This window comes from Aulonocara sp. 'chitande type north' Nkhata Bay, linkage group LG16, assembly GCF_057382095.1.
Source record: "Aulonocara sp. 'chitande type north' Nkhata Bay isolate Kocher_YH1m ecotype deep benthic linkage group LG16, A_spYH_male_GT1.1, whole genome shotgun sequence".
In the NCBI taxonomy this organism is placed as follows: Eukaryota; Metazoa; Chordata; class Actinopteri; order Cichliformes; family Cichlidae; genus Aulonocara; species Aulonocara sp. 'chitande type north' Nkhata Bay.
Genome location: NC_141359.1, coordinates 30,922,414 through 30,941,183, shown reverse-complemented (window position 1 = coordinate 30,941,183; position 18,770 = coordinate 30,922,414). Strand labels below are relative to the sequence as shown.

General features: G+C 40.2%; 1 long non-coding RNA gene across 2 annotated transcripts in view; it reads left to right on the top strand.

The window, feature by feature from the left end:
• Positions 1-4,529: 4,529 nt before the first annotated feature.
• The window catches only part of LOC147311849 (uncharacterized), a 30,230-nt gene continuing 15,989 nt past the window's right edge, over positions 4,530-18,770 (top strand). The window contains exons 1-2 of one of the 2 annotated variants that reach the window (XR_015125387.1): positions 4,530-6,076; positions 9,818-9,909. This is a non-coding gene — a long non-coding RNA (uncharacterized LOC147311849). Of the gene's footprint in view, positions 6,077-6,099; positions 9,910-18,770 lie in introns of those variants that run through there. The other variant, XR_015125386.1, reaches the window with a different exon arrangement.

The window sequence follows — 18,770 nt, the reverse complement described above, 5'->3', positions numbered from 1 at the left end:
CCTAGTGAACTGCCCAAGGTCAACAGTCCTGATTTCCACGCATTAAAGGTTTGGCGTAAGTACAGATTGCGTTACAATAGCATAATAGCATTTTTACTGTAAAGATATACATCAGGAATTAATTATCCTAACAGGACTTACACTATCTTAAACTGATTGCAACTTGGTATACTGAGTCCCACCCAATACTTCCACCAGTTGCATCATCTAGGCCAGGAGTCTCAAACTCCAGTCCTCAAGGGCCGGTGTCCTGGAACTTTTCCATGTGTCCCTGTTGAAGCTCTCCTGAATAAAATTAATAGGTCATTAGCAAGAGTATAGAACTTGACTGCATGCTGAAGTGGCAACCCCTAACCCTACTCAGGTAATTTTAAGTAAATGTAAGTGTTTGGAAAAATGTACTTCTAAAAGTACTTTTATTGCATCATGTTCATTCACTCATGAGCTGCTGTAACATGAATCAAATGGCTGAATTGCCACCTCAGCATGCAGTCAAGTTCTATAGTCTTGCTAATGACCCACTAATTTTATTCAGGTGTGTTGCAACAGAGAAACATGGAAAAGTTGCAGGACACCGGCCCTCGAGGACTGGAGTTTGAGACCCCTGATCTAGGCCTTCCTCACACCAAGACTAACCAAAGAGCCTCTGCCTTGTCAAGTCCGGGAGCAAAGTCAGAATCTTGGCCATTTCTATGGGACCTGTAACACCACAGGTAATGTTGCCAGTCACATGTAGAGTTCAGAACAAACTGACTTTTAGACAGTGGAGGCAGAAGCAATCAGCTGGATATACAGTATACAGTAATGAGGAGCTGAACTAGTGGTTTTGAATCTGTAAAATATCGATTTAAGCTCACTGAAGAGCTGTTTGTGGTGTCCACAAGTGAGCAGATGGCCACTGCCACTTTCTGCTGCTTAAAGCAGGTTTTTCCTTACAATGCTTTCTAAATAAGGCTGTCTTTATTTAATATTGATTTTTTTCCTGTTAGTTTGCTATCATGTTAAAATCACTATGTTCTGATGACGGTATATTGTTAGACAATGGCCACAGGTGTGTGTATTTACATGCACATGCATTGCTTAGACTGGGCATAGTTAAGACTTAATTGATCTTGATGGAGTCAGTGTAACATCCATTATAAAGACAGATCTTAACAAAGACTGATTTAGCAGTTAGGACCAGGCTTAGTAAAGGCCAAATGGTACCAGACAAGCTAATTTAATGAATTTATACAATATTGTGCATGACCACAAAGATTTCCTGTAGTTCAATTGATTTAAAAACTGAGTGTTTTTTATTTTATTTAGTCTTTTTGGACCTTCAGGAAGACTTTATTTCTTTTCTGTGTGCACATCTGCATGTGCTGTCTCTAACCAGCGTTTGCATCCTTGTGTTTATCTTGTTTCAGTGCTCTTGAAACTATTACAGTTTCCCAACACAACATTAACTCTGCAATTGGCCTGTAACTATATTGGTAATTTGCATGACTTGGATAACTGTTTTTGTGTTACACAGCTCATTGGATGTTGTTATTTAGTTGTTTTTTTGTTTTTTTTTTAGGGGGGGGGTAGACGCATGTTCTCAAAAGCACAAACTATCCTGCATCCACTGCTCTTCAGTGTATAATTAGATTGAAATTCTGTTCTCTGATCGTTGACAACACATTATCCTCTATGTCAGTCCCAAAAGCACCATTAGGGCGAGTGGCCCTGCTTCATTTGCTTTTCTTTTTTTCCCCTTCGTCTTTAGCTGTGACCCCAAAGCTGTTTGCTAAGCAGAGGAATCGAGAAAGGATTTACTTAGATGAAATGACAAGCTAATAGTGTTTAATGAGCTGTTTTGGCATGATGTCGTCCTCCCGAGCTTGTTTGCAGAGCAAGGCTATCTGACACTGCCCATCTGCAACCTCCAACTGTGTTTATGTGTACTACTAGTATGCTTATATGGCTGTGTGTGTTTGTGTGTGTGTGTGTTACCGTGATCAGACAGAGACAGGCTGACACAACTAATGGAGAGAGATGTACAGTTGGAGGACCTGGCAGCACACAAGAGGCTTTCAGCTCCTTAGCCTTGATTCAGGAACTCAGGAAGAGTAATGGTCTGCGAAGACCCCGGCTATGCTAAAATCACAGACAGGATAAGAGCTCTAAATGTGTTTCCAAGAGGGAAGACATGATTTGAGTGAGATCTTTATTAAGTAAGATGAGAAAAGACCTCCCACGCACCTAGCCAGCAAGACCGTAGAGGTCTCTAAACTTGGAAACGCATATAAGTACATCAGAAAGATTCCCTTTTTAGCTTTTTAGCTTTAGGGGTGATCATTTTTCATAAAGGCACAACTACTGCGCACTTCCATTTGCATTTTCTATTCTAGACTGACATTTGGATGACAAATCACCAACTTGCTGAACACTTGTCATGAGAGAAAATGAATCATGACTTTTTCACTCAGATGACTAGGGTACATGTCCCATGGGTGGAATTCTTCGTGTTTTTGTTTACATTTTTAGTCACGCTTTAGTTAGATTTAAGCAATGAAAGTACATGAGTAAGTTTCAGAAAAGATTATGATTTGGATTAAATTATCTTTCACATCAACTAAATGTGAGGAAGTTCTCCTCGAGTATCTTGGTTATAGCAGGGTGACGTGTTCTGCACAGATCACACTGCCGCTTCTGTGGAGGTGTCATTTCTCTGGTCTTAGTGATATAGTTATATTTCTCTGTTGTTATAGTTTAAGAGGCAAGACAGAAGCTAGATTTCCATAAAATGTTGTATACTTGATACTCGATCCTATTCTTGTTGCACAAGCTGGTTTCTTTTTACCCTTTTAGGTTTTGACTGAAACACAATGAAAAGTGATGTCTTCTTGCTCTCCCTGCTTAGCTTTGCTTTTAGCAGTAGCGTCACATTTTTAAATTTAAAAAGTTCTGTTACTCTGTAAAGATTGTGGTTTAGCATTTTCAAATGGGTGGATATGACCACTCTTATGTTTGGCAGGGCGTTTCCACTGTGGCATTTCAGGAGTTATAATAACAGGCTTGCTTACCAATTATTCAGTCATGTGTCCTTTTTCATGAAACAAATAATTGCACCTGTCCAAAGCAGTGTGCAATAATTGTCAATTATAGACTTTACCAAAGAAAGCCTTTGTGAATGAAGTTTCTGATCTTTATTTTCTAAAGTGAAAAAGGTTAAATAGTAAATTGAGTGAACAGTAAATGAAACGGAAAGTTTTGGGGTTTATTAGACCGGTTCAGTGGCAAATTTTAATCCTTCAAGTCCACACTGAAAGCATTTTAAAGAAAATATAGAGAATCATTGTACCTTTCATTGTACGAGACCATATTACACAGGATATTGCCATTTCAGGGTGATTTAATGCTTAATCCCGACAATAAAAAATATTTTTAGCAAACTGACTGTCTCATTTATAACAATCATGTGGACATTACTTGCAACATTCATCAGCCACCCTGAAAATGACAGCGCTGCAGTTTTATATTAGCTTATCCACTGGGCTAATTCTGTTTGTCGTGCAATTAAGGAAGTCTGGCAAACGTAAATGTTACAAAAAGCTATGCTCCATACCTGAAATTAATTTCCACAACCACAGTGAACTTTGAATTTTAATAAGCTATTATCTCATAATCTGCATTATAGTTAAATGGTATAACTACTACACACGCACACTCACAAAAAGAAAAGCCTAATGAGGTTTGCATGACTCATTGTCGGTCTTGCAGTCAGCTTCATTTATAGCCATGCTAAACTGATTTGGAAAATATTATTAAACCTACTGAACCATCCTTTCTCTAATAATTAGAGAGCAACCTCAACATTTTTATTACTATATATATACATATACACACACATACACACATTGATGCTTTTTCATTCTGCAACCCAAACTAAACCTTTTGAGCCTCTCTCTCATCTCTGTGCTGCTGCATGCCCAGAATGTTAAACTGCTAAAGAATAGAGCCTATTTCTAAGGCTTCCTTCGCCTTCCCTTGTGTTTAAACTGGAAAATCACCCTACATCCACCTTTGGCTGATGTTAAACTCTGCGTTGAGCAGCAAAAAGGATAAAGCCCAAACAGCTTTGACATCCAGAGGCGATATTGATATATTTCAGACCTTTCTGCTTTTGAAATACTGCGTGACACTTTACTGCATAAATATTGTTTGTTTTCGCATTTCTCTTTCTCCAAAACAGCCCACCAGCCAAAGAGTTTCACTGGTAGTATTGGTGCTGCCGATTTTCACGCCATGGTTGTGCACTTAAGTCTCAACTCTCTGAGAGTACCTTAATCTCTGCCACAAGCCGGGGCTGACGAAATAGGTCATATTGTATCGAAACATTAAAATAAAATGTTGTTAATTAACAAAATAATTAAAAATAGAGCATAACAATCATTGTGTGTTTTCAGTCACTGAAACTATTCAGGAGGCTGTTTCAGGTCATTAATCTGACCCTGAAGGTTTTTCTTCTTATAGTTGTAAAACTTCAAAGGCTGGAATAGTAATAATGTGAATGTTATGCATGTTATTATAACACCAACATTTTATCTGCCATTTCAGGATTCATGTCTGCTCTGTACTCCTCAGTGTCATACACACACGAGTAAAATATTTCGAGTTGCCTACAATGGACATGCCAAGTTGCCAACAGTGCAGCAAAACATCTTTTATACCACAACTGGGGTATTGTGCTATCCATTTTGGCTGAAAGCAGTTTTTCTTTTCGACAATTTCCTGCATGCACCTGCACTATTATTAGTTGTGTATGAGCTGGGACCTCTTGTCAGCTCTCCATCAATCACTTTTCAAAATAATCACCTATAGACAGCTTCTTTAAAACACGATAACAGCTAAATGGATTCTTTAGTCCATCACTGTCCAATGAATGACATATTACACATAGTTGTAGAATGAGGTTAGCTGCACATGAAATAATTCGATTCAGTTTGACTGGATTTATACAGCTCCAAATCACAAGAACAGTCACCTCAACACACTTCATGTTGTAAAGTAAAGAGAGAAAACCCAGCAACCGTGATTAGCAAGCTCTTGGCAACAGTGGGAAGGAAAAACTCCTTTTTCACAGACCTGCCTTTTAAAAGTGTCGTGGATAAATACAACAAAAGAAGACCCAGGGAAATGGAGTTAATGATAAAAATGATTTAAAAAAATAACGCTAAAAATCCTGAAAACCATGAATTTCACACCTGAGCCTCAACTCTCGCTGCCTGGTACCAAACGATTCATGGATCGGTACGGGGCTGTGACCCGGGGGTTGGGGACCGCTGGTCTAGAGCCATGCTATAACTTTTTTGAAGCTTACTGTTATTACATTATGTGTGCAACAACAAACCTACCCAGATATATTAGATAAGTCTGCAGTTGTTTAACGTATCTCTGCTGCTCTGTCAAAACAGTTGAACTCCACTTTGTGACTGCAGGGGTGGTAAATCCTCATGCGTTAGTACCATGGTATCAGATTACACTCTTGACTTGATGATAGGCCTCTTGTATTCTCTTGCTTTAGTTGAACTAGATTTTATGTGGTCATGGAGTGTTGATAATTGCGGATAAGGCACAGGTTGGCTGTGTAATTCAAGGGGATGAACATTAATTTACACTGAAAGACACTAGCTGTGATTTGTTCCTCTTATCTATATGGATCTCTGTCTGCATCGTGTGCACTATAACTGGCGCTGCTGCCATCATTATGCTGCTATGGAGACAGGAGGGCGGACAAGGTCTCATCCAAATCCATCAGCAAGTCTGAGTTATTCAGCCCTGCCCTGCTCTGGACAGGCTCAACCGTAGAGTTCATACCAAGGGAGGGGTGTGGGGGCTGCTAAATCATTCTGCATCAAATGGCAGCTTTAGAAAATCAATGCTTCTCCGTTTTTTTTTCTTTCTGCAGACAGAAGTGCATGGGGTGAGCAGAGGAGGATGTAGAGTGATGGAGGAATACTGTCTGTCTATAAAGAGAGAATATCATCTTCATGTTAATGAAGATGAAAGGGTCATAGAGGCAGGGGCAGCAAGCAGGAGCCAATTAGAGGTAACCAGACTTCATCAGCAGGGGCTACTATATAGAAATGGTATACAACATTATCGCAAAGGGTGGCCATCACATTGAGTAACACGCTTCATAAAGCAAACCTAGTGCACTTACATGAGTGGGGGTCATGCTGAGCTTAGACTGAACTATGACCTTGAAACACAGGCTGTTGTGTGGCTAAAAAAACCCACCTGGCCTCGTCTAGTAACCAGCTAAATGCATGAAATGGAACCCAGGGAGAGGTTTCCTATTTTCTGACTTCCATTTGTCTATAAAATCCAACAGCAGAAAAAGGATCTCCTGCATAAGGCTGAGCTGAGGAGAGATTCCGAAATGTCTCAGTCCCATGTGCAAAATGAAAACTAAAACATTAAACCAAATGATTAATTTTTCTTGTAATTGTTTGTTAAAGGAATTTTCAATAGTAAAGCGTGGGCCATGCCCCCCCGATTAGAATATTAATGTGGTACATGTGGGCCTTGAGATTTCATTTCTATTAGTACGTTCCTGAAAAAGCCATCTGTTTCAAACCATGTGGTGTTCATTTATCCCACCGGTTTTTGATCCATCACTATTTTGTTGCTCTGGATTGTAGGAATTGTAATTAAGAGAATACCTCATTAGTAGTCGAGAAATTCAGCAGTGAAGCTCAGGTGGTGAAAGAAAAGCTACAGATTGAGAATCAACACCAACAACTGAATCGTCAGAAGAGTAAGAAACTGTTTGGAATAACAAAAATAAGTACACGCAGAAAGCACTCAAGTGAAAATAGGAGCTATTTCTGAGACTTAAAGCATGCGATCAGAAGACATTATACTTGTGTGTTGATTAGAGATGTAATTAAAAGTTTGTGTGAGCTAAAGAAGAAATTCCAAAGTGGTCTGCGGCATTAATAAGTGTTGGGCTGCCTGCATAGCAACAACTTCACTAGCCTCGGCTGCCTCATCCTTGAGGAATAACTGTGTTTTTAAAATTCCTGAATTTTCTTCGTCATCTGAAATACCTCCGCCCCCTATTTCTATTAAACTGACACTAATATTGAGGCGATGCCTTGTAGTGCAATGTGCCTCTTTCTCTACCAGAGGCCAGCTGGAGGATAAGGCAGCAGAGTTCAGTGAGCTGTGAAAAGAACCAATTGTGGTTTAGATTTTTTTTTAAAATTAGTAATAAGGGAAATGGAAAATTCTTCTTCACCTGTATCGTGATATTTTCAGTTAAATCCCATTGATAAGCGTCGACATTAGACACATTGCTGGTGGCGCAATCACCAGCAGCTCAGGGTTTATTTCCTTACCCACACTATGTGGGAGTTGGTCCCCAGAGTGCCATCCATTTAAGTGCATTGGTAGAACTTTAAAAGAAGTGATATAGTGTGAGTTAACACAAGAAACCATGAAACATCTGTCAGCTGTCAGGAATAGCAGGGCCATGGGAGGGGACAGGCAGTTCCCAAAACAACTGAAATGGAAGAGCGCATTTTGTTTTGTAATTGGAGACAGGGTCCTGTCACAGGACAGTGAACTTTTAGAAGAAAAGCATCCCGCTGTCACCTTACGCTTAGGCATCATTATCAGGTGCGCATGAAACAGTTCACCTTGTCGCTCACCTTGCCTGCCATATTATTTGTGCAATTTGCTCTGAAGTCAATCAGTCAATCAAGCTTTGTTTGTACCTTTCACAAAGACCTTTCACAGAGGTTAGTGCGGTTCAAAGTGCTTCACAGGCATAACAAGAAGAAAAAAGAGAAATCATATGCAACAACAAAAAAACCTTTAAATGACCAAAAAAAACCCTCCCAAAATATTAAAATAAAATAAAAAATCATAAAAACTTACCTATAATAACAACTAGTATGTTATAGTGTATTATTTTCTGACATTTAGAAAAAATAACATATATAAGTAATGTGTGTGCTGAACTAAATAACATTTTTAAATAAATAAACACATAAATATATATAATTTATGCATGTGTCTGTTTATTTGGTAAAAGTGGATTGATGGTAAATCAAAGTCAAATCACAGCATGAAAATATTTTAAAATTGTTCACAAAGCTTGGACCCTGAGAAGGGAAGCCGCTGTATTTGTCTGATTTAAATACACAGAAATAACAAAACTGCAAAATAAATCACAGCAAAATGTAATATTTGCTTAAGACCGACCTAACGATTCAACGATTTCATTCCTTATGCCGCAAAATGCGCCATCCATCCCACCATTAACAGTGGAAGTTTCCAGAACTGTGCTGAACAGTGCAATTTTGTGCTGGGTTGATGTCTTCCAAAAAGAGGAGACAAGACAGATGAAGCCCAACTAAAGCCCAACAACCTTTCCAACATTACCTCTTCTCTCAGCCCCTTTGTGTTATTAGTATCACATCGCTCACCTTGTCTGCCATGGCTCAGAAGTAGATTTATATCCTTGGTTTGGCGCTCAGGCCTTCTCAGGTGAGTGAAGGTGGAGACTGTAGTCTTAGTAGTAAGGAAGAGAAATAATGGACCCGAAATGGTTTTCTGCATCAGATCATGAGTGATGGCACTTCCTCACTGGTGAGACAGGTCTCTGTAGTGGCTTTCATACTAACATGCTTTTCTTTTTTTTTCTCTCTCTTTCTTTGTAAGTTGAAACCTAAGAAAAGTTGAAGACTTAAACAACAAAACTATCATTCTAAATTTATTTTGTGATCTACAGGGGTGCTTCTGTGCAGATCTGTTTAACTGCTTCTTTTAAAAGATGCCAACTGATCGCTGAGAAACTGAAATGTACAGTGTTTCTGTGCATATTTTCATAAATACAGAAGTAAACAGACATCTTCTGTGCCTTCTGTCCCCCATGGGAGTCATGCACGCTTCATTTTAACAGACGAACCAGATGGATGAACAGTTTTTTTTTGTTTTGTTTTGTTTTTTCAGCAAGTACTGAATTTTAAAAATGGAAAATATCACACTGTCTGAAAAGTCAAACTAATGCTACTGTCAGTTTCTCAGTCTGATACCCATATGGAAAATATATATATAAATCTTATAAAGTTTGTATCTGTCTTATATGAAACTTGTATGAAAAGCATACAAAGGTGAAAACAGATATAAGATCCCTTGAAAAATTATATAAATGAAACTTGTATGTTTTGGATACTTACTAAAACAATATATGAAAGTGGCCACTTTCATGAGTAAATCATATAAGCCTTATACCGGTATGCTTCACTACATGAAGTAGGCCACATCTGATGCAAGTCTTTTATACGTTTTTTCTATTTCTTTTCCATATGGGTACTTAATCTGTGATTAAACAGTATAACAAATGTGTTAACTTTAGCTACAAAAGAGTTGATTTGTGTAAAAAAACAAAAAAAACAACAACAAAAAAACTAAGTCATTATCATTTTCATCAGGATCAGTTTGTTTCCTGACTGATTCTTTAGACAACTGCAAATGTGAATCCTCTGCAGTAGAGATTTAAGTGTATGTTACAAAAGTATTCATAGTGTTCTTCATGGTATTTTGCTTTCATATACTGAAAGCAAAATACCAGTTATTATAAGCAACAGATCCTTACACACTAAAAGTACTTATAATCGAACAGTACAGAATCTGAATATAATACGGTGCAAAAATAATCTCTCAATCACTGAAAGAAATATTAAAGCAGCTGCACTAAATATTAGATCTCTATCAGGGAAGTCTCTCCTAATCAATGATTACATCATTTCACATGATATACATGTTCTCTTTCTTTCAGAAACTTGGTTAGATGGAAATTCAGAACAAGCTGTATTAATAGAGACTTGCCCAACTGATTATCACTTCATTAGTGAGACCAGAAGGCAATAGGTGAGTTCAGCACCTTTGAATATTTAGCTACTGAAATAAATGAACCAAACAAAGTTTTATTTCTAAACATATATAGACCACCAAAATCTAATACAAACGTTTTTAATGATTTCAATGACCTTTGCTCTGCAATATGTCTAGACTATGACCAGATAGCAATTGTGGGAGATTTTAACATTCATACTGACAAGCCTCAAAATAGCGGAACAAAAGCATTAAATGATGTCCTCCATAACTTTGATCTAATCCAGCACATTAGTGAGCCAACGCATAATCGAAGACACACTCCGGACCTACTTATTAGCAAAGATCTAAATATCTCTAACATTGCCGTTACTGATATTGCATTATCTGATCATTTCTGCATTTTATTTGATAGCAACATCTTAGCCAATATACCTAATCAGAGTAAGATCACTGTTAAAAAATGCTTCCTTAAAGAAAACTCAGCTGAATATTTTAAACTGATGTACACTTCCACCTTGTTTAAATCACCAGCATCCACCAACACACATTCAGTAAACAAACTGACAGATGATTTTCTATCCAAAATCTTAGACATGATGGATAAGATTGCACCATTCAAGGTTAAAACTGTCTCTAGTAAAAAGAAGTCTCTGTGGAGAAGTGATCCACTGGTATGTAATGAAAAAAGAGAGTGCTGGCGTGCTGAGAGAAAATGGCGGAAAACTCGACTCCAGGTTCACTGCGAGATATATAAAGAGAGGCTGAATAAGTATCAACTAGCCCTGAAGGATGCAAGGGAGTCATTTTTCTCTGAGATTATTCATAGAAACAACAATAATGCTAGGACATTATTTGCTACAGTGGAGAGATTAACTACTCCTCCAGTGGCAATAGCCCCTGAACTAAGCTCCACCAGGGCCTGCAATGAATTTGCCAGCTTCTTTATTGAAAAGATCTTGAAAATCAGAAGATCGATTGGCACATTAGTTTCAACCCCCAATACCGACGTTAAGCCCAATTAGCACTTATGCAAAGAAAATGACTCACTTTCAAACAATAAATCAATCAAGCCTCGATAAAATTATTGAGAATCTAAGCTCTGTCATATTACAGACAGGTTTTCTTAAAAAGGTCCTCAGGGAGGATCTGATCCAAATAGTTAACGCATCCCTCCTATCAGGTGTCTTTCCCAAAGCCTTAAAAACAGCAGTTATCAAACCAATATTAAAGAAAAAGAACGTAGACAGCACATTAGTGCAAAACTACAGACCAATCTCTAATCTTCCATTTATCGGTAAAATTATTGAAAAAGCTGTTTTCCAGCAGTTAAACAGCTTTCTCATAATGAACAACCGCTTTGATATTTATCAGTCTGGTTTTCGTAGGCACCACAGCACCGAGACAGCCCTTGTCAAAGTGTTTAATGACATCCGTATGACCGTGGGAAATCCACAGTATTGGTACTCCTGGACCTTAGTGCGGCGTTTGACACCGTTGATCATGATATATTACTGGAACGTCTAGAGAGCTGGGCCGGACTCTCTGGTACAGCACTCGACTGGTTCAAGTCCTACCTTAAGAACAGGAACTTCTATGTGTCAATTAGCCAATTTTCATCACAAAATCTAGAAATCACATGCGGGGTCCCCCAGGGTTCCATCCTAGGGCCCCTCTTATTTAGCATTTACATGCTCCTGTTAAGCCAGATTATAACCATCAATAATATTAACTACCACAATTATGACGATACTCAACTTTATATCTCAGTGTCACCAGGTGATATTGAACCTATCCAAATTAATAATTGGATGTCTCATAATTTCCTTCAGCTGAACAATAACAAAACTGAAGTACTTATCTTTGGACCCAAAAAAGATCTATTAAATATCAGTAATCAGCTCAAACTGGTCCAACTAGAAACTACCGATCAGGCCAGAAATTTAGGTGTAATAATGGACTCAGACCTGAACCTCCAGGGCCCGTTAAACGTTATGACAAAGTCAGCCTTCTATCACCTGAGGAACATTTCTAGGATTAAAGGACTGATGACACAAGGAGACCTAGAAAAACTCATCCATGCATGTATCTCTAGCCGCCTTGATTACTGTAACAGTATCTTCACGGGTTTACCCAAAAAATCAATTAGACAAGTGCAGCTGATTCAGAACGCTGCTGCTCGTGTTCTCACTAGAACCAAGAAAATAGAGCACATTACTCCAGTTCTAAAGTCATTACACTGGCTCCCTGTAGCTCAGAGAATAGACTTTAAAGTGCTTTTTGTATCTTTAATCACTAATGTTTTATTATCGGCTCCGTCTCTGATTATAAGTTGTATTGTTGTTTATAATTTGAATGGGTTAGCACCAGAGTACATTAGGGATCTGCTATCATGGTACAAACCATCTAGATCAGTCAGGTCCTCCAGCTCTCGTTTATTGACCGTCCCTAGAACCAGAACTAAACATGGAGAAGCAGCTTTTAGTTTCTATGCTCCTCACATCTGGAACACACTATTGGGAGAATGCAAAGCTGCAGAGACACTGAACTCTTAAGTCTAAAATTAAAACTTACTTATTTAGACTTGCTTATGAGTAACTGATCCTATTATGGCTCTCTACCTGTTTGTTTTATTTTTTTCATATAAATTATTGTCTTGATTACTGTTTTATTGTAAATGCTTTCTTGTAAATGTTTTCTTGTATTTTACTTTTATAGTGTTTTATGTTTTATTTTTTGTGTTTTATTTTAATCATGTAAAGCACCTTGAATTGCCTTGTGCTGAAAGTGTGCTAAACAAATAAAATTGCCTTGCCTTGCCTTCTTGTCCAGTCACCTCCCTAACAGCCCATTCCAGCACTTGACTGTACTTACCTCAACAAGATTAGTTTGTTTTGTCTCTAAATTTTGTAGTAAATTAGCAGCAATGTGTAAACTTCAGTGAAGCTCTCAAGCGGCTAAATAACAAAAGTGAGTGGACCGCTGAGTGCTGTAAGCATATGGGCGACTGTTTTACAGCAGGCTTTTTGGGCTTTGCAACACAGAAATTGCTGTAGGTGACCTATCTGAACTAAGTCTCAAAGGCCATTATTGTACAGTAAGAGAGATAGCTAACAAGCATGTGGTTAGAGCAAAAACGAAGGTCCCCCCTGGTGTGAGGTGCAGACAAAGTGTCAGTTCGGGTCACAATCTGTCTTTTTATAAATATATCTGGACACAAACTTGCAACTTTCATGTAGCAGAATTTTAAAATATGAAAAAAAAAAAACACCCAAAACATTCTCAAGTGGGAACAAGCCTTTAAAAATAGAGTTGGACATTGGCTGTTTCCAGCTATAAATCATACACTGATGAGCCAAAACATAATGACCTCAACTGCTTAATATTTGATGGCAAAACAACAAATTACTGAGGCACGGGCTCTACAACACCTCTTAAGGTGCCCTGATTGATCTGGCATGAAGATGTTTGCAGCAGTTCCTTTAAGTTCAGTAGTGCATAAAACCTTACAACATGTCTCCCTGGATGACTATAAGGAGGACTCACCAGTGCTGACTGGAAGCATCCCACAAGCCCTGCCATTTTTGGAGATGCACTGACCCAGTCTTCAGTCGAGAACAAATAGCTGTTGTCAAAGTTGCACAGGTCTGTTAGTTACACATTTTTCCACCTGTTTTCAACATAACTTTGAAAACTCCAAATCTAAAATATCCCCAAACTTTGAATGCTCAATTGTTACAAAACAATTGGTGTCATTGAAGACCCGACAGCAGGGATGGACTGGCCATCTGGAGTAATAAGATTTCCTCTCTATTGTTTAAAGCAATCCCCTCTCATCTAATAACACTCACTGTTTTAATCATCATTTTCAATAGTGGAGTATATATATCAGATATGTGAGGTGAACAAATGAGAGATGTGATTAAAATGTCCAATTCTGCAGTAGACATGGTGCTAACCCCCAGTTTCTTTGTTGGGAATAGCACTATTTAGTGAAGTAATAACATTTATAAGTAGCCACATTTATATAAGAGAATTGAATGAAAGCTATAGCTTAACCACATACATTGTATTTGACTAGACGTCCTGAAATAACTCTAATGATTGGTGTTTAGGCAAACGTTAATGGATTGTTAAAAAAATTCCACTCCTTTCTGTTTCTGCTCTTTTCTCTTTAATGATAGCTTGGCTTTGCACAGGGAGCCTCTAATTGCATTGAACAGTAATGACGGTAGCCACTTACGAAACCCTCCACTAAAGTTCAAGTAGCCTGAGACTTTTTCTAGTCCCAACAACCCTGACAGAGCGAAACATTTTTTCTCTCGGCTACAGCTGTGTTTTGATCTTGCAAACAGCAAAGTGTGTCAAAGAATCAGCCGGGGTGATTGTACAAATTAAATAAATAAATAAATAAAATAATTTAACATCAGAAATTCAAGACTTGTTAGCTTAAAAAACCCAAACCAAACAAAACCCAGAATGTTTCTTTCTATAATTTAAAGTACATGAGGTGGACCAATAGGACAGTTTAATTTGGGGTGTTATATGCTATCATTTTCTGCAAAGCAAATTTACCTACGGGTGTAAAATAATGTAACCTTGAACCTTGTTATATTACACATGTTTACAGAGCTGCTTACATAGATTAGCTTACATGTGAACAGTGCATTTATCTACATTTTGATGCAAATTTGACAGCCGATATCACACATAGAATAACAAAAACTTGATTGAGCTGATGTTAAAGTTTCCCATAAGTTCCAGCTTCGGCGCTCCAAAAAAAGCAAGCAACAGAATTTGCTAAATTATTCTCCCTGCAGTCATTATTATGAGAACATTATTATAGCCAAATTCACCCCAAACCTTAACCTCTGTCACTTTGACATATGTTTACACAAGTCAAATGTGAGGAAGTAAAGTGGGCCAGGAATCCGCCTGTCAACATGCACCTCCCGTGATTAAAGCCTTATTTACAGTCATCTCCCACAGCTCTTGATTGATGGTAGCCATCTCATTAACGACAAAGCAGTCCAAGGCCTCCTAACATGTCCAATAGACACATTTTCCCTCACTCAGGCAGTTGCACTGCAATTAGAAGTCCCCTAGAAGCCAACTGTACTCCAGAAAAAGAGAAATGGCTAGCTCTTTTGCAGCTTTGATATTGTTTCAGAGGGCAGTGAAGAAAATGTAAAGAAGCGAGTGGGAATGAGGCATAGAATTGAGGTTGGAAATAAGGTGGTGGTATCATGTGAATGATTTATTAATGTAGCTGGACACTTAATAATTACTTAACACACACACGCATAGATCACCTTTACAGTATTTCTGTCAGGCAAAGGCGCAAGAATGGAAATGATATGTGATTGATGCCAGGAAGCATAGGCACAGCCCAGGGGGAAAGCAGTGCAAGGTCTTACTTATAAAAACATCAATCAAGGAGCACGGTCTGTGAAGCCATGGGCTGTGAAACACCAGAGGTCCCCCACCCCCACTCTTCACACTGTGAACAAGACTTGCCTCAAAGGGAAGTAGGATTCCTTTGCTCGGTTAATGAAGACATTGACGCCATGCGTGGCTGCTACATAGAAAGGAAACATATCACAGTGAGGATGACTGCAGTGTTGCACGTTGCACAAACCACAACTCAGTGTTGATGGTTTACCGCCCCTCCAAAGAAGCACACACCACGCAATGAAATGGGCCGTATTATAGCCACAGTGCTATTTCTAAAATTGAAGATTAATGCTAGTATATGACAAAACATGTGCAAGCTGAAATAAAGTAATAATGTAGTGTCCATTGGTGTCCTCACTTCTTCTTCTCCGCTGCACCAAAACACACTTTATCACAAACGTAGGAGGGGTGACAGTTCATTATGTTGTTTTCAAATAGGACCAGATTACAGTAAACCAACCTGCTATGGAAACCTGAACCCCACTGCAGGGATAAGATTAAATTTTATTCAGGTAGCATATATGCATAGTTAATTTACAAAAGGCAGGTCCACAAGGTAATTACTTTAAAAAGCTTTTAATGTTCAACTCTTAGATATGGGGAAGTGAAAGGGCATCTTTATGGCTCTGTTGTCAATTCTTTTAGCTATAAATACAAAAAACCCATCCTCATTGTTGTGTAGAAGTGGGAGGTTTTTTTTTTTTTTTTTTTTTTTTTTAAAATGACATCAGAAACAGCAGTATGCAACATTACGTGATGGCAGAGCTTCAGTTCATCCTTTGTCTTTTTTTTTTTTTTTTTTTTTTAATAAATAGGACAGGGGGAATGAATGAGAGAAAGAGGGGGAGAGAAAGAAAGAAAACCAAAGGGGAGAAGAGACGGTGAGAAGGGGGGGGAAGAGAGAGAAAAAAAAAAAAAGAACTCCTGGGTCACCTGTATGGAGAAAAAAAAAAAAAACAAACAAAAAAAACAAACAGAGGAGACAGCAAACAACAAAGAGCAACATAATAATAGAGAAAACAAAGCACCATCACAATAAACTAGCTAGTCATAGATATCAATATTTACTAAATAATAAACGATATTGTGCAGCACGCAAGATAGACAGCGCACAGTGTGCTTTGAGGCAGCAGCCAAGAAAGCTTTAGTCCGCGTCTGTGAATACCCATGTGTGCATACCTGTGTGGATCAGCATGCTTGCATTCCAAAGGTTTCTCCATGTAATGATCTGCTAGGGAGTGTGGGGGGGCCACAGCCCCGTCCTCCAGGGTGTGAAGCGGGTATGGAGGAGATCAAAACTCCAGACATCCAGAGGCCCCCAGAACACAAGAGACCATGGAAGACCAACAGAGGGGCAGCCGCGCCACTGTTCCAGTAAGAGCTGAGGAGAGTCCCAGATGAGGGCTCGCCCAGCAGCCGCGGAGCAGAAGTCAGGGGGAGTTGCAGTGACGCGCCCGTGAGCTCCGCCGGCCCCCAGCTGTGCCTGAGTGACCGAGCCCCAGGCCGAGAGGCCGGGGGCACCCCACCTCCAAAGGGGCCCGAGCGAGCCCCAGGCCCCGACAAGCGGCCGCCAAGGAGTGAGCCGGTGTGTACCCGGATGCCCACCCCCAGACACAAAGAACCACCAACACACCGACACCTGAGGGAGTCCGCCACCGGCAGGGGAAGTGGTGGTGGGTGGAGATAGGCCTCCAAACCTTGGAGGGCCTGAGGTGTCCCCAGAGAGGTGGCGTCTGATACCCAACCTGACATATAGACACAGACATACAGGCACACACAGACACAAACATCCATTCCCACCCTCATGCTCTCATATGCACTCACTCCACACTCAACCAACGTGGAGACAGACATAAAGAGACGCTGTACACACAATCACACTCCCCAAGCGTACTCTACAAACCGGGTCTAGGTACCCTTGCCCCTGGAGGGGGGAATTGCACCCAGACCCAGGTGGTGTTACCCTTTTCCCTGCGGTGGGGAGAGGCAGACCACCCCGACTCCGCAGCAGCAGGGAGGCCCCACACCCCAGACCGCAGTCGGACGGCCAACTCCTCCTACTAGCCCTCCCGCTCCAGCAGGCCGCAGAGAATGGGGGTGGGAGAAGACTCCAAACCTCCCTCCACCCGCTCATTGTAGTGTTGATGCATATGTGTTCTAAGGTGCAATTAAAACCCAGGAGGGCATGGAGCTACCTGCCAAGGAGCAGCAGGTAAGCGCATAGTCCCTCCTGCTAGCCCTCAATGACTAAGTGTATTTAAAATTGAGAGGTGGGCAATGACGTCAGGGGTGAGGTATACACCCTGATGGTGATTTGGACTCCGTGATTGTGCCCACCCCCAAGATCCTATATGTATGTGTAATGAGAGTGTGAATAATGTGAATGTCTAAGTTGTGGGATAAAATTGAGGCAGAGGCAGCCAGAAGGGGACGGGGGGGGGGGGGGGGTAGCCTCCTCTGCACCCTGGTGACATACCCCCACTCCAAGGCCCTGCATGTGTGGGTGGTTGTGGAGGAGCGGGAAGAGGGAGGCAGCTGGAGATGGGGAGGGGAAGGAAGGGAGGGGCAGGTAACCCCTCCCTGGGGCCAGCTCCCCCGCTGACCCCAGTAGGCACTCCCACCCTCCGCGACCCGCCAGGGAAGGGGGGCCCAGGCCCAGTGCAGTAGCGCCCCCCGGCTCCACAGAGCCCTGGACAGTCCACCCAACCCCACCACAGAGAAAACTGCACCCACCCCACCATCCACACATCTTCCAGACTACATAAGACGGTAAACGCCCAGGCTGAGATCTTCCTCCACCTCTCCTGTATCTCCCCCTCCTGCAGAGAGTTCCTGAAGAGAAGAAAGCTCCTGCAAGATGTGTCCTCACTTCTTCTTCTCCGCTGCACCAAAACACACTTTATCACAAACGTAGGAGGGGTGACAGTTCATTATGTTGTTTTCAAATAGGACCAGATTACAGTAAACCAACCTGCTATGGAAACCTGAACCCCACTGCAGGGATAAGATTAAATTTTATTCAGGTAGCATATATGCATAGTTAATTTACAAAAGGCAGGTCCACAAGGTAATTACTTTAAAAAGCTTTTAATGTTCAACTCTTAGATATGGGGAAGTGAAAGGGCATCTTTATGGCTCTGTTGTCAATTCTTTTAGCTATAAATACAAAAAGCCCATCCTCATTGTTGTGTAGAAGTGGGAGGTTTTTTAACACTAGCAAAGAGGGATGTTATAAAATGCATCAATAGATTGTCTCGAGTCAGATATGATGCGAAGATATGAAGTTGTTGAAGAAACAAACAGCCTTTGTTGCATCACTGTTACCAACTTATAAAGGCCTTAAACCTTACTGGAAAATCTATTTTACACAAGTATTTCAGAATACTTTACTGTACTTCATAATCCAGTCAGGTATCTTTTCCGACTGTGTAGACACCTCAGGT